Genomic DNA, 23006 nt, shown 5'->3' with positions numbered 1-23006 from the left:
CGAGGTTGTAAATATGCAGCTTTACCTCAAGTTTCACCTCAGCTCTTCAAATTTCTGGCTAACCCCATTTGCTGAATTAACTCTGTACTGTTGTTTCCTTAGGCACCTGAAAATAGTCGCTTCTAAAAGCTTTTGCATGTGATGCAGCAAATTCTTCTAGTGCTCTACTATCCCTCCCTTGTTAATATCTGTTGTTTTTGAAGGGGTAAAATATAAGCTATGCAATTTCTGTTTTCTGACCCCATCAATCTAAAATGAGATGGTTTCATTGTCTTCCTTTACCCACGCTGTAACTGCAGTTCCCAATGTATTTCCAGAATGAACCTCTCTAGGGCTCCAGACACAATCATGGTTTATTAGAATATTTCAATGCTTTTGTTTTCTTCATGGCTCTTGCAATGCTTTTCTTCCGTATTCCTGATCATCACTGGCATGTACTGGAGTACCTCCACTGAAGTCAAAAAGATGTCATTTATTTGCACCAGCTGAGGATTTTGTCTGAGACCTTTAGGTTTGTCTGTGGGTGGATCACAGCCTAAAAAGTTTGCTCTATATTTGGTCTTTTGACGAGCATAAAAATATATTTCATATATGCAATTTAAGGTTGTATATCAAGTACTCAAGTAAAATTCATGTGACCACTTACTCATTATACAAAAATAAAGGGAATATTAATAATGTCAAGAAAATTAATAGCAATGCCCTAACTGGACCCACACAATGAAAAAGTATAAAATGAAATCTTGAAATATCAAGATAAGGTGCAGACCAAGATCAGTAAAATTCATGCTACCTTCTAAGACAACTGAGGTCTTTTCTATTGATTATTCTGGGCTTCCAGATCAACGCATTAGAAAGCACCGGCTGGTAGCATTTAGGTCAAACTAGACATGTCTGTTTTAGTAGAATTTTGGATTTTTTTTCCATTTTCAGTAGAAGAAAAAAACCAAATATTTTGGCAGTACTGCTAAACAGCAAAAATTCTCACCTTGAAAACGTTGATTAGGCAAAATGTTGGTTCCTATTGCAAAATAAAGTATTTATTCAAAAATGTATCTATTTTAATCTGCTCATTCATTATACTGTTACAATTTTGTATTACTTTATTTCACGACACTCAGTAGTAGTTCTATGTAAATGTCGCAGCATATCATGCGGAAAACCAGTATGTCGTGGAGAAACAAAGCACACAGCTATGCAAGCAATATTTTAAAATACAATTCTGATCTTTTCCAAGAATAGTAATTCCAAAACAAAATGCTTTGAACTGGAATTTTTTTCCCCTGGTGGTTTTCGTCAAAATGGGTACACATTGCAAAAAGCCCAAGTGCATCTGCACAGTATTTTCCAACAAATGGCCTTGACTAAAATTTTTAGACTAAGTCTATTTGTTACTTTTAGACTAAGTCTATAGTAACAAAAAGTATTTCTGCGGTTCCTAGTGTTTGAAAGACAGCAATAAACTGGAGAGGATGACCAGCTGGTTGGGACAGAAGCGTGCCGGGAGGGAGCCGGCTCGCTCAGCCTGGAGCAGCGATGGCCCCCAAGCGCCCAGCAGCACCCGGAGCTGCAGTGCCAGCGAGGGACGGCACCAGGCTCTTCCCTGTAGCGCACAGCAGGAGGACAAGAGGTGGGACTGAAGGCCTCCAGAGGTCCCTTCCAACCTGAATTATCCTATAATCCTAGGAAACGTGAACTGTGGTGTAGAGCTACTAATCCTTTCCAGTGTAACTAAAGAGTCAAAGTGCTACAATCAAAGTTCGCTTTAATATCTATTTTTGGATACTCACAGAATATACAGCAGGTCTTTGTTATGCCTGTTACTTCTTTGGTAGGGCCACTATTAGAAGCTGCTTTAACTAGACTGATATATTAGTGACACTCATCTGAGAAAGGTATAAACTCAAGTCAATTAGTAAAAAAGTCTTCTGGAAGCCAACTACAGCTTCTAGCATGGAAAATCTACCAGGTGCCTGAATTATTATGGACAGTGCATGTATGATCTATAGCAGGGATACTGAAGGGTCAGGAAGTAAATGAGATGGTAGATATATCATTAAGGGAGCAGGAACAGACAGACTCAGGAACTACTGGTCTGGTACTGCTCTCACTGAATCATATGCTTCAGACCTATAGATCACTCTGTAGTAATATATCCTTCCAAAGCTAGGCTCACTCTCAGGTTTGTATTATTAAATGTTTAATGTCATAAAAGAAATTCCATGTATTTGTTATTTTCAGCTTCACACATGCTAAACTCTGCGTGCGCTATGTTATCTAAAATATATGGCAATGTAACATGAACACCTTTGGCATTATTTAGTATGATAAAATTAATATACCAAAATAAATACAGATGCACAGAACAATATAAACCAGAGCTGGAAAAGCAGGCATCTCCACAGATAAATTGCTTTATCCCCCAAACCCTTTGCTTTCAGCTGCATTCTCAGAAGCCCAGGATAAAAGACGAACCTTATGCTCTGCCCGCTCTTAGAAGCGCCACATTTGGATATTCTGAAATACTGCCTGCACCTTGCAGACTTTCACCTTTCTATTCAGTTGTAATCTGATTACTTACGGGGTTTTCTAAAGCTCAGGGTAAAAGTGGAAGTAGCCATGAATAGCAGCATTACCTGTACCTGCTGGTCTTCAGAAGTTCAGTTCCAGTATTTTGCTTCTTGAGTTCAGGCCTACAAATACTCACCATGGGTTCTTTCATATTTGGGTCTCATTTTGCTCTAGTCTGGGCTCAAACATTTTGGTGGAAGCTTGTCCTCTTTCCTGTTTAGAGAGAAATGGGTAGAACAGGTGCTGTGTTCACTTCCAGAGAAATCAAACAAACTTTTCCTTCCTGAAAAAAAAAACAAAATAATTGAACCAAACCCAACCTTTTTTTGTGTGCAAACACATGCCTTTTTTTGCACAAAGTGGTATGGAAATGTGTCATGTACCCCAGAACAGCTATAGCTAATAATCAGCAGAAAACTGAACAGAAGGAGATGCTGGTTCAGTAAGGGAATCCCAGCGATTTGTCATTCTTGGTGACCACCCCCGATATTCCAGGCCAATGGACTCAGCACTTTCATAATTTGTACATAATTTTGTGTACAGAATGGTACAAACAGTAGCTATTAGACTTTGTGTAACAGTATTCAGTATTATACCCAACCATAACCATGGCCCTGCTACGCTCAGTGCTACGAACATACATGCTAAGGAAAAGTTTGTGCCTCAAGAACTTGCCATCTAGAGACTATGGGGCAGAGTATCACAATTATTTGAGCACTTAAAAATTCATGAGCGTGTCCACTGGGAATTTCAAAAGTAAAGAAGCATGGAAAACATTGCTTCTAACTTCAGCTATCTAAAGCATAAGCATCTTTCCAAAACTAGTTTTCTAGGCTCGTCTCTTTCTCATCAATGGAGTGCCATTTTCCACTGACTGACGGAGAGATAGAGGCAAGATTCACTGCATCCCGAAACAGACAGCATGAATCACTTCATGGGACACCTACTTAGTGTGCAGGTATTTAAATTGTGAAATCAGATCCAGGAAATATTTCTCATGATTTTGGAGGAAAAACATCTAAAATGAAATTTTCATGAAAATCTCCCAACTGAAAAAAAAATCATAGAACAAAATATTAATATCAAATTTTGAATTAGCAATGGCAGGAATTCCTCTTCATACTCTTTTCTCCTTTTTTTTATTCCTTTGTGAAACTTTTTAATAGCAGAAGGGAAATCTAGGAATTTTCTTTATTTAAATTTACTTCTTTTTTTGGCTCTCCAGTTTTTTTAGAACTGCCTATGGTTTCAAGTGCTCCAAAAGCTCAACATTTTGGAATGTATTATTGGATTTTATAGCAGTGTTCACAAGTATACCTGGAGGAGAGTAATTAAAAAAAAAAAAAAAAAAAAAGGGTGTGAGAGCTGGAGAGGGGGGAGAAACATGAACAAGTGAAAGGGAAATGTGCACATTATTCCCATAGACAAAAGTGATGAAATGCCACCCATTCCATTTTTTTTTCATTACCAAAAATAAAAGAAGAAAGAGGGGAAAACTTTAAATATTATAAAATACTTCACTGCAAAGCTTTTTCTTTTAATTTAAATCTAGTGAGACTAGAATAAACTTTTTTTTTAATTTCTACCCATTTTTCAACCATAATTCATTCAATCACTTTTTTCTGTTAAAAGTTACAGTTTATATCTAAAATGAGATACTCCTAAATATTTCCAAAGACAGTAAGAATCTTCCCATTCAAAAATCAGGCAATTTGAAGAGCTATATGGGACCTTAGCAACCTGGCCAACCTACAGACTGCCAGCAAATCTCTAGTGCAAAACTAAAAAAATCAGGAGAGCAAACTACCATTATCGATCTACATTCAAAAACTTTCATGTGTTCTGCAGAAAAATAAGCCACAATCATAGTATCTAATTAGGTATTCAGATTAAGGCACTATAATCCCCAGCATTAACAAGGCGGTGTTACGATTGCATACTTGTCATCACCACCACTTGCCGTTTTTGCTAGTCCTGTGTAACCCTTGATAATTAGGCACCGAGTAGATAAGGTGGTGTTCAAAACCACAACTGGTTGTTAGAAATTGCCAGGATACATCTCTGAGAAAAGACCTGAGCATAATTGGAGTTAATTTGTAATGGAGTCTGCAGCAAACATAGGGAATTTCAAAGACTGGATAAGCCACGAAAAGGGCAGTGTGAGGGAGAAGAGAGAAGAAGGGATCTCAAGCACTATGAAGTCCTCTGAGATTTGAACTGACGGAAAATGAGGCCCTTGACTCTACCTGTTTTCTGCCTTTTGTTCTGCTCTGCTCCCTCTCACACTCTTACTTAAGAAAGTAATAACGCTCATATAGCAGGTGCAGTGCAAGGAGTCCTCACAATCTAAAGAGCAACTAAGATAAATCAGTACCAGTACATACACTAGTTGCTGAAAATTGCTAGACTGAAGCATTCAGTTTAAATGTGTGCCTTATTCCTTTCACCTCAGTGCAGACTGAATGTTCATCAGTGCACCTCATTGTGCTCATATATAGAACTAAAGCACTGTATTATCACAGACTTTTTCTTCCCTTTACTTTGTATCTAATACACTTTGAGAAGTCCACATCTATTAAGAGGTTGTAATGCTGAAATACATTGTAAGGAGAGAGAAAAAAAAAATCACATAAACAAACCACTCAAGACCTGCCAAATTGAGAATATTACCAAAGAACTCAGCTTAAAAATACATTTTAGACATCACAAAAAGCTTGTCTCACGTTGTTTCTTGCTCTGAATAAAGGTAATAAAGATTCTGACTTTACATCCATTTAAATAAAGCACTTTTCTAATATCATAGTCCACTGAGTTCTATAACATCTTCTTGTATTGATTTCTAATGTCCCACATTTAATACTCATCCCGTTTGTTCTAGTGGGTAATAGGAATAGTATTTATGGGCCAGAAATGCTTTGAACAGCTCCTGTCCTTGAGAAACCATTCACTGCACTTGTGTTCCTCACATCCTACGCTCTATCATATTTAAGAAGCTGCTCACACATACAATACTGTGTCTTCAATTCCAGGGGTAAAAAGGTTTTCTTTTCCAAACGACAAAACACAGTATATCTATATATTCCCTTATAATTACCAGAAAATTTCTGGTGAGCAGTTCTCCCGTGTGCATAGTGCACAGCACACCTCTCAGCATTGGACAAAAATACAATAGATGTTTAAGGGAGTGGGAAAATGTGCTATATCAGTAGTTGCTGGAAGGTTTTGAGAAAAAACAGTGGTTTGTACAAAGAAATAAACCAGAAAAAACTTCTAACTTTTTACACCAATTTTTTAATGGAGATTATTTGTTTTGGTGATGTGATGGAACTAAATACAATGTGGATAATGGCTCTACTGTCAAGAGAGGGTGTCTCTAGCTGAGTGGCATCATTGCAGCAGTGGCATCCTGAGACATTTGGCTGCCTCCTGCTGTGATCGGAGTTAATTAAGTCAAGGCCTCACATCTATGGGAACCTTGGCTGTTCTGCCTTTATCTTTTTTTCTGAGTCCAGATACTTTGTAGACATGCTGTTGAACCTATTTGTTTTCTCTGAGTTTGGATAACATGAAATCAAACTTGGACTGAGTAAGGTATTGTTCAAGAAAATTAGGATACAGCATGGGAGAAATCAGACTAGCTGAATGGAGGTGAATACAGTACATAAATAGTAAGTCTTACATGATTAATGAATCGTGGTACAAAAATATTTGGAACTTTGGAACTTTGTACCCATAACATTGTCCCTCTTTACCTCATCTTTCTATCATAGCATTAGACAGGGTGCTGCCTTTGCGGTAGTCTGAATATTTCTGAATCTTCACAAGCTGTAATTGGTCTATGGTCTTCTGAAAAAGTATTTTCCTCTCTAGAGTACGATCTCGGTTCTTCCTGCCCCATCTTACAAAGTTCTTCCGTGACCAGTTAATGCACACTGAACGGGAGTGGGAATAAGTCAGGTCCTCTGCACACCGTCACACCAGAGAAGAGGGCAATGCCAAAACCCCTGGAAGGGTCTTCTTTGCTCAGCTCAGCCTGCACTTCTCTGGGAATTCCTGCCATTCCACTTCACCATTTTGAGGAAACGCCAAAGATTACAGACACCTCTGTAACCAAAGGGGTAACATTCCCCCTGCACACACCTTTTCTTTTCTTTGTGTGAAATGAGAAAGACCACCACATGGTGTAATCCAGTTTCAGCGAGGGAGCATACCCTGCAGAGGGCACATCCGCCAGTCTCCATCAATAGATCTGCAGGTCTGTCCAGAACAGACGTTCATTTTTGTTGGTTCAAAAAGATCAGAACTGAATGTTTCGCCCTTCCAATATTACAGAAAACTCCTTGCAAAAAGCTAAGTATAAAACAGGCAAGGTCAGATAAGCCTAAAGCAAGCAGCTAAATACCCTAGCTTTAGAAATCCTGAGGCCATCTCTTATAGAGCAAATTCCATTAAAATACAGATTTTATCAGAGATGAGATGTAGCTTTGTACTTTAAAACCTGCCTATTGTGCAGGAGGCATTAGGCTTATATCAGTCTAGCTGAGATTTTTATGGCAATTTAGATGATGGCAAATTATTAATGTAGAAGTACCTGTTTTATCGAGAATATCACTTTGCTTTTTGTCTGATTTTCATCATGTGCCATATGTACAGCAGTTGATCAAAGGCTGTGAATGCATTATCTCTTGCCTCGCTTATCATTTCTGAGAAAAGATGAGGAGGAGGAGAAGGGAGGGACAGAAGATGATGATCAGAAATAGAAAAGTTTCAAAGTAGATCAAATAAGGCTGTCCATAATAGTTTCCCTTTAATGAAAGGCATCATTAATCAGTTGTAATGGTGGCTGAGTGTTGGTGAAAGAGTACATAAGCTGAAAAAGCAGTCTCCAAGAATAAGCGTATATACTGCATTGCAGCAGACGTGCTTCTCATTAGTTTAACTCAAATGTCACTAGTTAATGGGGAAAGCGATTTAACAACTGTCCTACACGGTAACACTCTAGCTTCCTCATCAGCCTCTCTTCAGGCACCTAACTAGTGTACATGTGCAACATCACAACAGCGAACACCTATACCTTTTGTTTCTGAATACTTTCCACACCTCCACCCCAGAAAGGGGGGGGGGCGGGGCGCAGGATACACAGAGCTGTATTACAGCCTGTGAATGAAAAATTGCCTTGCTTGAAGCCACACTAGAAGGATTTACACCATAGCACAGCCAGGGAATTGCTGCAAGACAAACAGATCGACAATATCAATGATATTGGTATACTGAACGCCTGGGGCTGGAGCACCCGTGCTTGGCACGGGGCTGAAGCCTACACAATGTGCATCACGCTGCAGTTTTCCCCCAGCCTGTTGTAGCCTGTTCCAACACCCAAAGCCTTGCTACCCACCTGGCTTATTTTCTTTCATTAAGGGGAGATTGCCAGGGCTGTTAAACAGAGAAACTGGCTTACCTTTTCAACAGTCTCTTTAGAAAGTTCCTATAATTAACCTCCTCTTAAGGGTGTCATATATAAGTATCGGTGGTAAAAGTGTCATATCATCCTCCTCTGCTGTTTTGCAGAGACAGACCATAAAGATGTTAATAATCTGTCCTGTGATTTCAGTGTGGGCCAGAGGAGAAAGCTGGAGGTGGAACAGAGAAGCTCCAGGAGAGCAGACGGATTGTTCTGAAAAAACCCTCAAAACAAGACTAAGGGATCAGAGACGAAAAAGAGCTCAAAGCTTTCCTAACTCTGCCTCTTCTGAAGGCAAGAAACAGGACCTGAAAGGAACCTCTGCTCCTCTGAGCCATCCCAGATCTCTTTTCTCAATCTCTCCCATATCACAGACTTCTACATTCACAAAACCCGTAATAGTGATTAAGAAAATTATTGTTTAAACATTATCACTAAAAACAGATATTTAAATTCTATGAATATAAACTTTAACATACATGTAATCCAGGAAAATCTAACCGTTTCAAAATTTACAATAGCACAATAATGGGAAACCCTCAGTACCAAATACTGAGTTATAAAAACAGGACTTCATTTCATACAGTCAGCAACATTAAATTATCATATACAGATCAAGTTAAAAGACAACTAATGCAAATAAAACTTTCTTGAAAAGTGAACTTAAAACTGTGCTGACAGAGGCAATAGAATAGTGATTGTTGTTCAACCAAACATGTGCCTTCTGAAACACACAGAAAAGCTTTAAGGAGCACCATCCAAAGAGACACAGAGAAGTACTGACATATTAAGCTCTGGCTTACAAAATGAGTGGCTTTGCTCCACTGTTGGAATTTTTCAGAAATTTTCCACACAGAGGGGAAAGACACTATTTCTGAGAAGAATTAAAATTCTCGATTTGAGGAATTTCTGCTGCTTTTGCTAGAACTTTAGTTAATTGACAACTATTCCTCTGAATTTGCCACTTTGCAGACATAATGAAAGCATGAAAGAAAGGCTTGAATATTAGATCAATACACTACTTGACAGGCATCAAACAGGACCTTTTCCACCCTTCTTTAACAACAGAAGTTGCTTTTAGCAATATTAAAACTGAAAGATCGAAGGTGTATTTAGGCCAAAACTTGGAGCTAAGGTATAAGGAAAGGCTGCAGAAAAAGGACAAGGATACCTGGATACTCTCCCCTGTGTGCCCTCTAAGCTTTCAGAAGTCCAGGGCTTCCTGAGCCAGCTGTCATATCTGCCTCTGTTTAATAGCCCTTGAGGATCTTTTTTCCGCGAATCCAGGTAATTGTTTTCTGAAGCCACTTACACTTTTAGCATCCACAATGTCCTGTGGCAAAAGCGTCCCCAGATTGACTGTATTGCATGCAAAAAAGATTTCATTTTGTTTGTTTTAAATCCCTGTTACCTGATCATGCAAAGCAGGTAACAAAACTGTGAGAAATAGTAAATAATCTTTCCTTATTTGATTTTTCTGTACCTTTCACAGTTTTATAGACTTCTGTCATCTTCCCTTCACTCACCTCTTTTCCAAGTCCTGTCATGCTAATCTAATCTCTGCTCACATCAGATGAGGTACCTTTACCAGAACAGCTTGCTGATTTTATGTGATACTGCCATTTGTCTACAGATTTCTAGGAAACACAGGAGTAATTAGTTGCATTATTCTTGTCCTATGGCTTAGTTCACAGCAATTCTCCCCTCATTTCTCTGTCACATCAGGTTTTACCAATAAGAAGAGGAAAGTGAGAAGAGTGATTTGTCATGCCAGATCTCTGCAGCTGCCCATCATGCCCTGCAGTGCCTGTGCTTCGATGGGGACCTTGTTGATGCTGTAGCAAAATGTAAGCCTCAAATAAGCAGCCCACAAAGCTGTAACATTCCTGTTCAATGTTTTATATAAGGAATAATAATCTTCAACAGCTCATTAGCAAATTACTCATATAATTTTTAGAGGCACTTTAGGGCAGGGCCAAATAAGCTGCAGGTCAAGCTGCCCTAACAGATATTTCGGATTGCCCACCAAGCTCTGCTGAGAGAACGAGCTCTGCTAGAACCGTGGAGTGGCTGAGATTCAGGCATTTCATGTGCCAAAGCAAAAAATGTACCCTTTCACCTCCAGCACTAGGGAACAGTTGGTTTTCACAGAAAACAAGCAAAAAGTCATGCCCTGCTGATTTGGTTTACTAACTGTGGAACTAAAAATATTCCTTTTGGCCTGACAGATTAGCTGATCTTGTAATTCACTTCAAGATCCAAGTGACCTGGATAAAAAAATATATACAAATATGTGTGCCTGCTTTGTTTAATACCTAAGCCGTCTCAACAGGCCAGTGCACTACACAAATGAAGAAAATAATCTGATTGAGCTGCATCTGGACAATATGACTTGTTCCCCCTCCCTTTATTGCACATATGAAAAGAGTGGTCTGCTGATATTTACAGTCAGCACCAGATTTTTGTGATGTGCTAATGCAAAATGCATGTAACAAATGGGAGCTTCTGCCTGCATGCAGGACAGTCAACAGACTATCCACATCTTCTCTTAGAAACTAAGATGAAACTGCTTGCATCTGGGTGTCTCCTTTTATCTGGCAGCATACTTTCTGCAGCTCAGGGTGAAAACTCTGAAGAAATCTTTAATATGTCAAATAAGAGAGATTCATACTCTTCTTTGAAAAGGCTGATTGAGAATTTTTACCTCTGACTAACCTTGTATCTCTACCAGTGAGAACCGGTAGCGAGCACTGGCAGTAACTCTAGCAGCAAATATTTACTAAGTAGTGCAGAGCTGAAATCTGATAAAAGGAGATATTAAGCTTTCCACCAGGGTCAGGAGCAGGGCAGTTACTGAAAGCATCATCTGAAGCATCAGTGATGGTACCCTGGTTCTACCTGTCTATCCAATTCATCACGTTAAGTGAGTGATGTTAAAGGCTTCAAAAGAGCATAATTATGTTAGGCTGAAATTAAAACAGTGTCCAGGTGGTCTGAGTCTTCCCCTGAGATGTTGTTATTGGAGTCAATGGAATGTTATTTCCAAAGAGAGGTGATGGAGTAAGGCTGAAGTTGTATATCTATAATGAGAAAAGAGACACGTTCATGCCTGGAAATAGCTTATTACGCATATCCAGGCAAAAGAGCACCTGTTCAGCACTGGGAGTAAGGGCCTGGTATTTTTACACCATTTTATTCTGAGTCAGACTTTATTTTCTTCATCTGTGTTGTGCACTGGACCAGCAGGCTGCTTTGAAAACTATCAAGAAAGAGACAACTTAAAACTACAAAACAAGAGATCTGAAGTCAAAACTGCTGCAGTAACAGTTATTGACAAACACAGTACAGAAACATCCCAGATAACTGTTAAATAGCAGCATGTGATCAACCAAATACGCAGGCTTTACTGCGCGAGATTAAGAAATAACCACCTTCCTTTTGATTAGTGCATGCTTGCGCTTTGAACTTCAGTCATATGATCCTCCTGTGTCTGTCCATTTTCCAGCTGCCCCAGTGGAGTCAGCGGCACATCCGAGACTGTCAGGAAAGATCAGCCCAAGCTGCAAAGCACTCAGCCCCGTAGTGTTCAGTTAATTTAGTTCTTCTAATAAAGGGGCTTGTTTTTTTGTTTAATTTGGTAGAATTCAATATTAGCAGTGTCATCTGGCAGAGATGCAGCCCAAAGGGTAATGTTTCCATTCAAACACTTTGAATGCCATGTGCAGACTGTACAGACTTACCTAGATGCTCACCTGCATTTTTTGCTGTTTGAAGGAGAGGGATGCTTAGCTCTGTCAGTTTATGGTGGCAGAGTGGAAGAGGTGCCGTGCCAAAAAATTTCAAATCAGATCACCATCATGAGCTCTGCTATCTCGGAAGGGAGAAAAAAATTAATCTTGCCTGCAGGTGGGCAAAATTCAATGCTGCCAAGAAAAATGCAAGCAAAACTGCTTTACCTCTAAGAAAAGTGTCTCCAGCTGCTGCATTATGGTACCAAACAAGTTCCACATGTCAGAAGAGGAATGCAGTGTGGTGCTGAAAAAAGAAATGGCAGGCACCATCTGTATTCTTATAAATTCAGCAGTTGCCTAGAGAGTTGCTGCCATTGAAAGAAGCAAGATTACTTCTCTGCTATTAATAAGTAAAATTGACAGGACTGAAAAGGATTTGAAGGAGCTGTCATTAGAAAAGTTTACATTCCACAACATCTCCCAGCACTGAAACATGTAGGTACTCACCATCCTGTGACTGACCGCCAACTATTTTCCAGTAAACAGAACATAGATCTTGAAGAGGAAAGGACGGGGGCAGTGGCTGATCTGCATCTTTTAAAACCACTTCTAGGCACTGCTTGGCTCTCACTTCTCATGAAGACTTCAGAACAGCTCTACAGGTGAATAGGGGGATCACATTCACACTGGACAGCCCTGCAGGAAGCAGCCTTGAAATCTGTACCATGAAATCAAGAAAAACTTGCTCTACAGCCTCGCTGTCAGCACATGTGAGAAGCTCTTCCAAGGCGAGGACCACCTGTCTGTGTTCACACTCCTCCAGCTGACGGCAAGTAGCGTAAAGGGAAAGAAGGATTAAAGGGATCACTCAGAAAGTCTGCATCAACTGCAAGAAACAACATTTTGCATTTGTAGATATATGTTTGCTTGTGGAAGTGGGAAGGGGGCTGAGTCATGTCTGACAAACTCTGAGACTTTCATGTGTCTGTGCTGCCTGCCTTTCTAAATGTCGCTGCCTTCTTTAAGCATAGCGTACTGTGAAAGTTAACGAACTTCTGTGGAGCGGCATGGGGTGAATATGCCAAGCGGCTCATTAGCATAATGCTGGTGCATTGCTCATTGTTAAGATGCCAATTCCCATTCTGAGCCTGGAGGGTATGCAAAGGGCAGGTAAACAGTTAATGAATACAGTTCTTTGAATCGAGCAGCTGAATCTGTGCTGAACTTTTAAATCTTTTATAGCTGTGATATTTCAGAGTCCTAAAAATGAATCAGAACATCTGACAGGTATGCCATGAAGCTCCATATACAAGCAGTTCCAAGATTTAGCACTGAGCATTTACCTTCTGATATGCTGACAAAGGGAAAATGGTTTATGCAGAGGTCTGTGGGCTGTTTTGCACCTAAAAGAAATTGGTAAAATTGAGCTTTTTACTGTTTCTTTACTCACACAGAAAAAAATGCACTGAAATACATGGAGTGGTTTCCCAGTACTACCACAAGCAAAAGGTTACTTCATCAGTAAAATAATGTTGGCTCTCAAAGGCTTAATATATACATTACCAAGAAGGCAGCGTTCAAGGTCGGTATTGAAATACAACCAGCAATGTCCCAAATGTTACCATAATCCTCTACCTTGCATTGCCCAGTTCATCTCGAAACTCCTTCCTAGCTAGACAAAAAGGGAACAATTAACCAGGCTGAATTCTAGCTACTAATGCAATGAAGTCCCCTTGTGACATCTATTTACCATTCTGCAGTAAAACTGCACACTTTTGTTGATCTGAAAATCACATATTTCCTGGACAAGAAGTAGCAGGTATTCCAAGGAATTTCCCTTTTTTCAAGAGCCAATGAAAAATGAGAAGGTAATGTTTCATTTTGACCTAAAACAGCAATGCTGTTTAGGTTTCCGCCTTTCAGTTTCCTGATTCTTAGGGCTGTGTGTGAATCTGTTAGTGGCATCCTCATTCTCAGGACTTTCACTGCGCCTTTCCCCACTCTCTCCCCATACCCACATATGGATATTATAAACGTTTCCAGGATTTGCTGTTTCTGCATTGAACTGAGTACAACAGCTAACTGGTGGCATCCTTATGCGTCACCAAAGCAGTGCAGAGCTGTGGCGGTTCCCAAGAACGGACTGGGACCTCACAGCTGATCCTGCTTTGAGGAGGCGGTTGGACTAGGGACCTCCTGAGGTCCCTGCCAGCCCAAGTTGTCCTGTGATCCGAAACCAGGGTGGATAGCCTTCGATGCTAGAGTGTGGGCAAGGGCGTGAAGAGAGATGAAGGAAGAGTGACTGCTATAGGATGGCTTTGCTCTTAGAAGGATTTTTTAGGTAAAAAAGAGCAACGGGCAGAATTTGCCACTCCAAAGCTTAACTTTTAGTTATTCAGGCAGTAGATTTTTTTAGTTAATTCCTCTCTAGAATATTATCACGTGCAGAACAAAGATTGCTGGTAATGATGCAGTCACATTGTGATGAGGCAGGATATGGGAATTTTTTCCATATATATCCCATGAATGTATCTTGTGATGTCTCATCTAGCCATCTTTAGCCGCACCACAAGTCCTGTAGTGAGAGCCCTTTTTTACCATGAATGGACAGAGTCATTCTGCCTGTGAGGCAGACATTTCTGTTCAAGCCTATATCCATAAGAAGTTTTCATAAGAAAAAAAAATTAGAGATACACAACAAAAATCTGGCAGAGAGAAAATAAATATTTCTGCCCCTTCCTTGATTTGAGTTAATGTACACAGAGAAGCAATTAAAAAAGGCTTAACTTAAATTGGTTTTCCAGATGAACAATGGTTTGGATAGCAGTTGTTGCATATATAACATTTATCCCTTGGGTTAACGATACTCTCTTCCAATTCTCTTTAATCTCATTACAAAGTTAATAAATATTTCTTTTGTCTCAACACTCTTCTCCAGCAATGTTTAGAAAAATGAGAGGAGAGGAGAGGGAAAAGCAAACAGAAGAGAAAAGAAGAGAAAACAGAAAAATAAGAGAAAAGAGAAAAGAAAGGGCTAAATTTAGAATTTGAGCTTGAGGAAGCTGCTGTCTCTGGAAAACCTTTGTATCAAAACAGCTCAGCTGATCTCAAACTTGTTCATTCAGTGGCATTTCAGCAGTTACTCCAAAAAGCCTCACAACCCATATGGGTGTGTTATGCCTCATTGAAGGACTCTTGACACAGAAGACCTAAAAACATATAGCAAAAAATCCCAACAGTGTCCTCTGCATCTCATCACCATACTAATATTATTCATATGCGGAGTTGTTACAGCTTCTAAGTGTAGGTTTCCAGCACTATTAGAATACAAAAAAATATTCCAATCTTCTCCTGAAGATCTCCAGCTCCTCTTTGTTGGATGCAGGTCTTTCTTTGAAATTTGTCCGGAGAAAAACCCTGTGGTTATTAGGTACCGTTCTTGGACCCCTTATATATATACACACATACATATGCATGTATATATATATATACATGCTCTCTTTAAAGACACATAGCGATATCCTAATTATGTAAATTATTAAGTCAAGTCCATTTGTAGCCATAATTACAGCACATAAACAAGAATTAGGCCATCCCAAAGGCAACTGGATGGGTTGAACAGACAAATTTTGGTCTTATCTCTTTTATTTCAAAGATCTTGATGCCTTTTGCTATTTCCACTGTATTTACTTCATTTAGGAAATATCTACCCCAAACACAACACAACTTTTCGCACATTTTTTTAAGAATACCTCTGTTAAAATACCATCAGAGCACAATCTGCTTTTGTTACACTCCTTGACAGTCAACAAAGCTTTTTTTGTTCTCTGAACTGAGCTTATCAGCTAAACCACAAGTGGGAAGCACAACAAATACTCCAGAACAATGCCATCAGATACACAAACTTTGTGATCCCTCCTGTCCTAACCAGCTCTTTATGAAGACTGCAGGTTATAAAAGGTTAAAATTCTGCATCGACTGGATTCATTTTTTAATAAAGAGGGGAAAAGAGGGCAGAGAGCCTTGGGAGGATAAGAAGAACAGATTAGCTGTCTACAGAAACACTAGTTATGTATCATTAACTCCACTGAAGCTATTCATAGTTAAAGCTAAAATGCCCAAGCTGACATTCCTTCCTCCCATGCTGTCAGGGGGGAGGCCAGACACAAGATTTTCCACTTCATCTCCCAGTTTCCTTTTATATACAGGCTCTCAGCAAACTGCTTATGTTGCCTCAACAGAGACCTTGAACCTTCAAAGCTATCTACAGAGACAGACCCTTATCCTCGATCAATAGGCCTCAACGAAGACACACAGGCTGCCCACACAGATCCCTTTGCAGGACTAAGACTTAGATTTTCAGTGACTGAATTTACTTTTCATAAAAGGGCAGAATGTCACTGCCAATCTGGTGCCTGCCAAGTAGGCTAAAACAGTCTCATTTTCATAGAAGAGTGAGGTTGTGGAGACACTTTATTTTCAGTCAGTCAGTGCTGTGACAGTGAAGAGTCAACTGCACTTCCACCTCTGAATCCTTTTCAGAATCAGGAAATAAGTCCTGTTCATGACAGAGGAGGTGATTTTTCACCAGAAGAGCTAGTTCTGCATGGGGTCCAATCTGAATATCAACATTCATGACCTACGAGATAAAAAGCTGTATTAGTCCTTTTTTCAAATATTGCTAAGTACTGGCGAAGGACAGAGGAACAATTCAACAATTCAGAGCATGAGCAGAGAGCAACAAAATAGAAAGCTACCTGAAAACATGCCATCCAAGAGAATGATTGCTCATCCTGCAGACAGTGAGGAAAAGGGGTAGAAAACCTGAAAAGCATAACCCTGAGAAAAAGTAACATTGGAAGGTGGAGTTAGATGCAACTAAGACACTTATAAACCATGCTTAAAACTGAAGATGCTTGGTGGGAATGTTCCCATCAGCTTTTTCCTCAAATACTTTTCAAGATCTAAAATTCAGAAAATATGGCCACTTCTACAGCTCTAAGAAAAACATGGGGGTGGAAGGTTGGAGGGAAGGAAGGAAGAGTGACTATAGCCCCAGAGATGATACTGAAACTTTAAAGTTCAAAAAATGGTAACTATGTAATAGGAAAATGGGGAAGGAAAGGAAGTGCAGAAGCCAAAAAGACTGGCTGCACAGACAGCAGCATCGCCAGGAGAGCAGCTCAGATGACCTCGAGTGTGCAAGACTGTCGTTTCAGTTCAGCACTGCCTCCAAGCTCTGCCGTGTGGCCCAGCTTGTGGCCCAGCTAACTTGTTTAGATGCTGGCTATCATTTGTTTAGGGACACCGGTTCTTCTTACTGCTTTGGGAATCCCCAAATATTTTCACCATATGGCAGTTGACAACAGCTTCCTCTAAGCCAAGTCTCTGCCCAACGCATACCAATGCATAAAGGTATCCTTAGAAAATCAAAGTGTCATTATAGAAATGACATTGGAGTTGAGGAGTTCATGATGTTTCCACGATGTTTTTCTTTGAAGTCACTCAGTTTCCAAGGGTATGCCTACACTTCATATTCAAGGAAGATGTAAACTTGCTTGGGGAGGGTGCTGATAGAAGGACTGACTCCCACAGAGGAGCTGCCTGTATTGGATATGTATAGGCTGACTAAACAAGATCCATAGGGAATATAAAAATGTTTCAATAACTAGTGTGTAAAGACAAAGAAGGGGGAGGAATGTAGGTGCATATTACTAGCAAAACTGAAATGAAATAATATGATAGAACATCTCTGGCATTTGCACACCTGTGGCACAATGCTAATACTAGACTTGAAGACAGCCAACAGGGAACAATTCTGCATAGACTAAGAAATGCACTGTTTGATAGTCCATAGAACTATAGCATATTCCTCTCTCAACTTCCTTCTCTACGTTTGTATTCATAAAGCAGATTTAAGATGCATAATGCAGAGACCACTACCAAAACTCAGTTGTTCACATTTGATTTATAAAACCTTGACAACACTGAGCATACCCTAAAGTGTAGCAACCCAGATCATGTCTCTGCCTTGTCATTAGTACTGAAGTCCTGATGGGTGTGGAGGGAAAACATGGGGTCAGTACCCTCATGATAAGAATGAAATACAAATCAAATACATTCAAGCTGCCTATCCAGCAAGGCCAGTGTTTTTGCTTCATGAAAAATAATTTTAGCTGTTCAAAGCTAAAAGAGTGAGAACAAAACCCTTAAAATGGGACAGAGACAGAACACAAATAGCCTTCCTCAGACCTCCTGACACACCATCATACGTGAATGGGACACAGAGCTCGACCAAGACCATATTTCTGTTCTTACTACCTGGAAAGTAAATCCAGATTTTGTCCAGCTGCTAAGTCAAACGGACTTTGTCCAGTCTAAGTAAGTGGGGACTGGTCTATCCCCTATAAGGCCTCTAGGAGGAGCATAAATAAATTTCTGAACAGTACTCCCTGCAAAGACCTCTTCACATTTTCCTTCCCAGGTGAATGCTGCACTCTGCACATATAAACATACACATAGAACTGGGGGACTGTTCAGCAGGCAAACTGGGTGTTGGATGCCTGCTGGAAAGAAAAGGCGCATCTCTCTCTTGCGCCCAGTAGCAGATCCCTGAGCCTAGACTCAAGCAGTCTCTCATTTGAAAGGTCCTGCAGAGGCAGGGATGGCTTAGCTTTCACAGCTAGTTCCAAGAGCCCAATGATTCGCTTTGGACATAGAAACTTTCTTACACGCTTTCTTGCATGGTGGAGAGAGACACCTCTCTCCTATAACTGCCCAGCTCTCATGGATATGAAAGGCCACCCTCAGCATCTGAGCGGCAGCAATAACGGGGTCAGCCAGCTAAAAGCTCCAGACACACCAGACCAGGCAGGGTCTCATTTCATGTGAGGCATCACAAACTCTTTAGATTTCCCTAACTTTTGGTTCTATCTTCATTTTAATTTACTGCAAAGAGTCTTTAGTATTCTTGGTAATGTCTTACTATGAAGCTTTCTTTGCCATGTTTTGTGGTGGCTCTTCCCATGTAGTTAGTACACAGCATGCTAATCTTTCTCAAAACAGGCCTTGAGCTCACTCAAGAGTACAAGAATGGTGCTTTTATTTTTCTTAAGGGAAAAATGCAGATGATCTCCTTCCAGGTAGAGATCAAACATCTTTAAAGAAATTCTGTATTGGATTGTTCCTTCTTCTTGCTTATTCTACCTTTGAAATAAGAAAAGAACATCTCAGTTTGAATGTTACTTCAGAGATTGTGTCACATTAAAACCACAACTCAATAACTAAGGAAAAAGAAGGCAGGTGAGAAGAAAGACTGTCAAGTGGAAAAAGAGTAAGGTTTGTCATGTTCTCACTAGCAAAGAGGAACAGAAGAAATTTCAGTTGAAAAAAGGAAAAATCTCCTCTTCACTGGAGGTCTTCTCCCTTCCTTTTTGGAAGCAGTTATACTTCTCTAACAATGCTTAGTCCGAAGTCCCAGGCAAGTCCTTCAGAGCACCATCTGTAGTCTGTACCCTACTCCTGTGCCCTGTAGCATTTCCTCAACTGATGACGCAGGTGTCAGTCCTACTCTGATGGAAGTCACAGGCAGTTTTCACCAGAGCTACAGCAGAGTAAGCATGGGGAGCAAAAAGGCTCCTACAGACAAAAAAAAGACTAGAGTAAAAAACATGATAAAGATTTCCATTGACTCGAGCACTATGAAGCCTGAAAAATGCCAGAATTAAGTCTGCTTATGCAGAATCCCCCCATTAGCATCAATGCAAACAGTGTTTCTCATTTCATGTATTTGTGCAAAACTCATTACCTGATGCCAATTTTACCTCAGGATTTGGGGAGGGGGGAGGGGTGGAAGAGAGAGATGTTGCATACCAATAGGTTTTCCACCATCTCTCTCTTTATACAGTTTATCAGTATTTGAACACTCTTTTTCTGGTCAATGTTGCACAAAATGAATCCTGAAGCCTATCTCAGACACATATCCCTGGTCATTTCCCTTTTCTCCTACCTTTACTCACTCTTAAAGACTTGCAATATTCATCTATGAAGCTAAGCCTTTATGCTCACCGCTTGTTAAACCTTAATACTAGGCTTTAGTGTGCTTTACGCAGCATTATCTCTCAAGTTTTTCTAGAACATCCATATTGTTATTATGCAAACAATCCTCATGTTAATAGAGAAGAAGAGAGCTGGAGAACTTTCTTCCACATTTTGAAGACCTATCTGCCAAACAGGTCTATCTGATGTAAGAATAATTGAGCATAATCCTTGATTCCTGATGCATTCATTTGGTTTGGCTAAATATTGGCATGAGAGATACCATTTCTCAGTGCCCTTACCCAGTCAGTTGTCTACGACCTGCAGACCCCAAACCCTGAAGCTCGCAGCTCTCTGACAGACCAGAAGACAGGCTGCTGGAACTAGGCAGATACGCTGGCAGGAAATGGTAAATTTTCCTGAGACTTTTTCCATCTTTAACTGCGTCTTAAGCTGCCCAGCACCAACAAGTAAATACGCAGTAGGAGTCCAAATTTAATCTTCTGCATATGCCATATGGAAGACTCGTGAAATTTATACAAGTGGGTCTTCTCATGTTAAACTGAACCAGGTGGGTGTTGAAATGACTACACTCAGTCTATGATTCAGTCTTCTAGTGGTAAAAAACATTCCCGGCAAACTATCATCGCTATATGTCAGGAGAGCTCTTCCCTGAATGCCAGACGGAGGCTCTGGGCAGACGAAGGAGCAGAGCCAGCACCAGGGCATCCCTGCGGACACACAGCTTTTGCGCTGCCACCCTTCCAGAGCAGCAAGCAATGGGCTGCAGGGACGTTTCTGCACTGCCCCCCGGCCTCAGCGCTGCGTGCAGCCCTTTCAGTTTTCTTTTAGAGCAGCCCCAAAACTGAACGGTTTGCCTTTGCATGCAACAGCTGTGCTATGCTCACCCAGTTGCCTTTGCACCCCATTTCTGGCTTGCTTGTCTGCTGTTTGGCTGGACCGAGGATCTGATTCCCCTTCAGCAACCCTTACCATTTTTAGCAGCTCTGCGCTCTCCCCTGCTGACCTCTTTGTCCCAATGTTCTTGAAGCCAATTTCATTATGCAACTTTCCAAAGCTGTTGGGCAATCTGCTTTCATTCTCCCGCTTTCCTTTCCTTATCAGTATTTATACTCCTAACTCCAGTACCTCATTCTTTACACATGGCATGTCCCTCTTTCTAATGCTTGATTACTTTTTGCACTCGCTTATTCAGAGTGACCTTTTTCATTCCTAGTGTATTTATCGCTAGGTGGCTCTCATAACCCTTGGGCATATTGTCATTTATCTTTCAACCCATTCCATTCCCTTCCCTTGCAGTTTGGCTCCGCTTAGTATCCCTTTTGTCTCCCCAAATATTGCGCTGTTGAAAGTAGAGCATTTTAAATACTTAAAAAAATTTTTGCTTAGCTGCTTCCACAGTATTATGTTTCCAGTTGCTGCATTTCCATAGAGAAAGAGCAGCCAGATGCTTTCAATATGAATGACTTACTTTAGATTAAGAAAAATAATAGTAAGGAAGGAATTCAAGAATGACACAGCAAACGGTGGGCATGTCCCCTGGAGGAGCTCCAAGGACAACTCAGCTGCATCCTTTGCAAGCCAGCCACAGGGGCAGAGGCCAGACATTGCAGTAGACAACACAGAAATGTCAAACAGTATCAGGCTGCGTACGATCCACCTACCACACCTTCTCTGAGAAAAAAACAAGGCAAGAACTGAATCAATCTAGAGAGAGCCTCAGCACAACTTCTGGCTGTTAAGTACCTGTGACATTTTCGAATCACAATCACAGTCAGTGCAAACCTTAATTACAATCCTCACTTCTCTTCCTATGCATTATGAAGGGAATCAGTCATACGCTAAACTGCAAACCGTACTGTTCAATTCTTTAGTATAAATTGTTCCATTTAAATCTAGTTGAACTGCTACTAACATGTTGCCTTCAAAGTCACTTCAAGCAAAACTGGACTAGTTTTGTTTGTGAGGATGGACAAGCATCATTTGCACCACAGACAGAGACCCAGAGCCTAACTGGTTGGTGATTTCAGTGCTTTCAGAATTTTTTTGGCCATGCCAGACTATTTTTTGAGCCCCAGTTGCAAAGGCTGGTTACAGGACTGACTCCAAGAAATGGCTGTCTCCTCACTTGTATGCAGATAAGTCAGTCATATTTGCCTCTTTGTTCTTTACAGAAAAAAATGAAATTTCCTTTTCTTCACACTCTCTAAGATATAACATACCCTGAGCAGTCAGTTACTAAGAATTTTGCTGCTCATCCAAGAAGTTATGCAAAATGAAAGTTATGACCAGGAATAAAATATCAACAGGTTATTGTTAACGTGGACTGAACTGTGCTGCACTAACCCATCCACTGCACAGAAAATGCATTTTCAGCTCTGGTAAATGGCAAAGTCTCGAAGCATCCATCATCCTGAATTCACTTAATGAATTTTAATCCCTGAAAGAAAGCCTTAAAAATTAAGACACACAATAAAATGGACACTCTAGCACAGTGACCGACATTCATTGCCAGAATTTTAGTCTATTGGGGTAAAAAGGAAGATCTGTGGAGAACACATTTCAATATTTGGGCAGGTCAAGAAACAGTTCTGCAATCCCCTACCTGGAAAAGCAGCTGTAGTTATGTGCAGGTTTGTTGCCACCAAACATCATAGTTACCAAGCAGCTGAGGCAATCCAAAAGTCATACTGCGCTGTGGGTCTCCCTTTCCATTTAGAGAGGTGAAGTGTGCATCACAGGGCCCTCAACCTCCTACCAGCCCTGATTCCAGAGCCTGCCACTGCCACCAGGGCAGGAGCTAGCACATCACTCTTCCTGCCTGCAGGCAATACCTGGGAGGCTTTCTGGGCTTAGCCTAAGCAACATCAGCTAGCGTAAGCCTTCTGCCTCCTTCTCTTTCTGCTTCTGTGGGGTTGGTGCTAGCAGTTTCACAAAACATCGAGTCTTGAATTTAGCACTTCGGCCACTTGTGTGCACTTATCAAAGCTATTGTTTCAGGCTGCCTGCAGACTCAGGCATGCACCAGCTTGCAATTGCATTCATATTGTCAAGTTTTCCTTTGCAACTATTGTTGATAGAAGCTTGCATTTTATTCTGAGTGTGAGTTTAAACAGTGATGTAAGCTCAGTCATAGCTTTAAGCAAGGACATGTAATACCTGTGGTTTAACCAGCAGAGACAGTC

General features: G+C 40.5%; 1 long non-coding RNA gene across 2 annotated transcripts; it reads right to left on the bottom strand.

The window, feature by feature from the left end:
* Positions 1-377: 377 nt before the first annotated feature.
* On the bottom strand, positions 378-12521 carry LOC112996506 (uncharacterized). Of its 2 annotated transcripts, none has more exons than XR_010389238.1 (5): positions 12271-12521; positions 11989-12067; positions 11785-11903; positions 2708-2784; positions 378-517 (listed from the first exon to the last, which is right to left on the bottom strand). It is a non-coding gene; the product is annotated as an uncharacterized LOC112996506 (long non-coding RNA). The 2 variants fall into 2 exon arrangements; XR_003262462.2 differs by having other exon boundaries at positions 11785-11899.
* Between the last annotated feature and the right edge of the window lie 10485 nt (positions 12522-23006).

This window comes from Dromaius novaehollandiae, chromosome 4 (assembly GCF_036370855.1).
Source record: "Dromaius novaehollandiae isolate bDroNov1 chromosome 4, bDroNov1.hap1, whole genome shotgun sequence".
NCBI classification, from domain to species: Eukaryota; Metazoa; Chordata; class Aves; order Casuariiformes; family Dromaiidae; genus Dromaius; species Dromaius novaehollandiae.
Note: the sequence above shows the minus strand (reverse complement) of the source record. Positions and strands in the feature narration are given on the sequence as shown.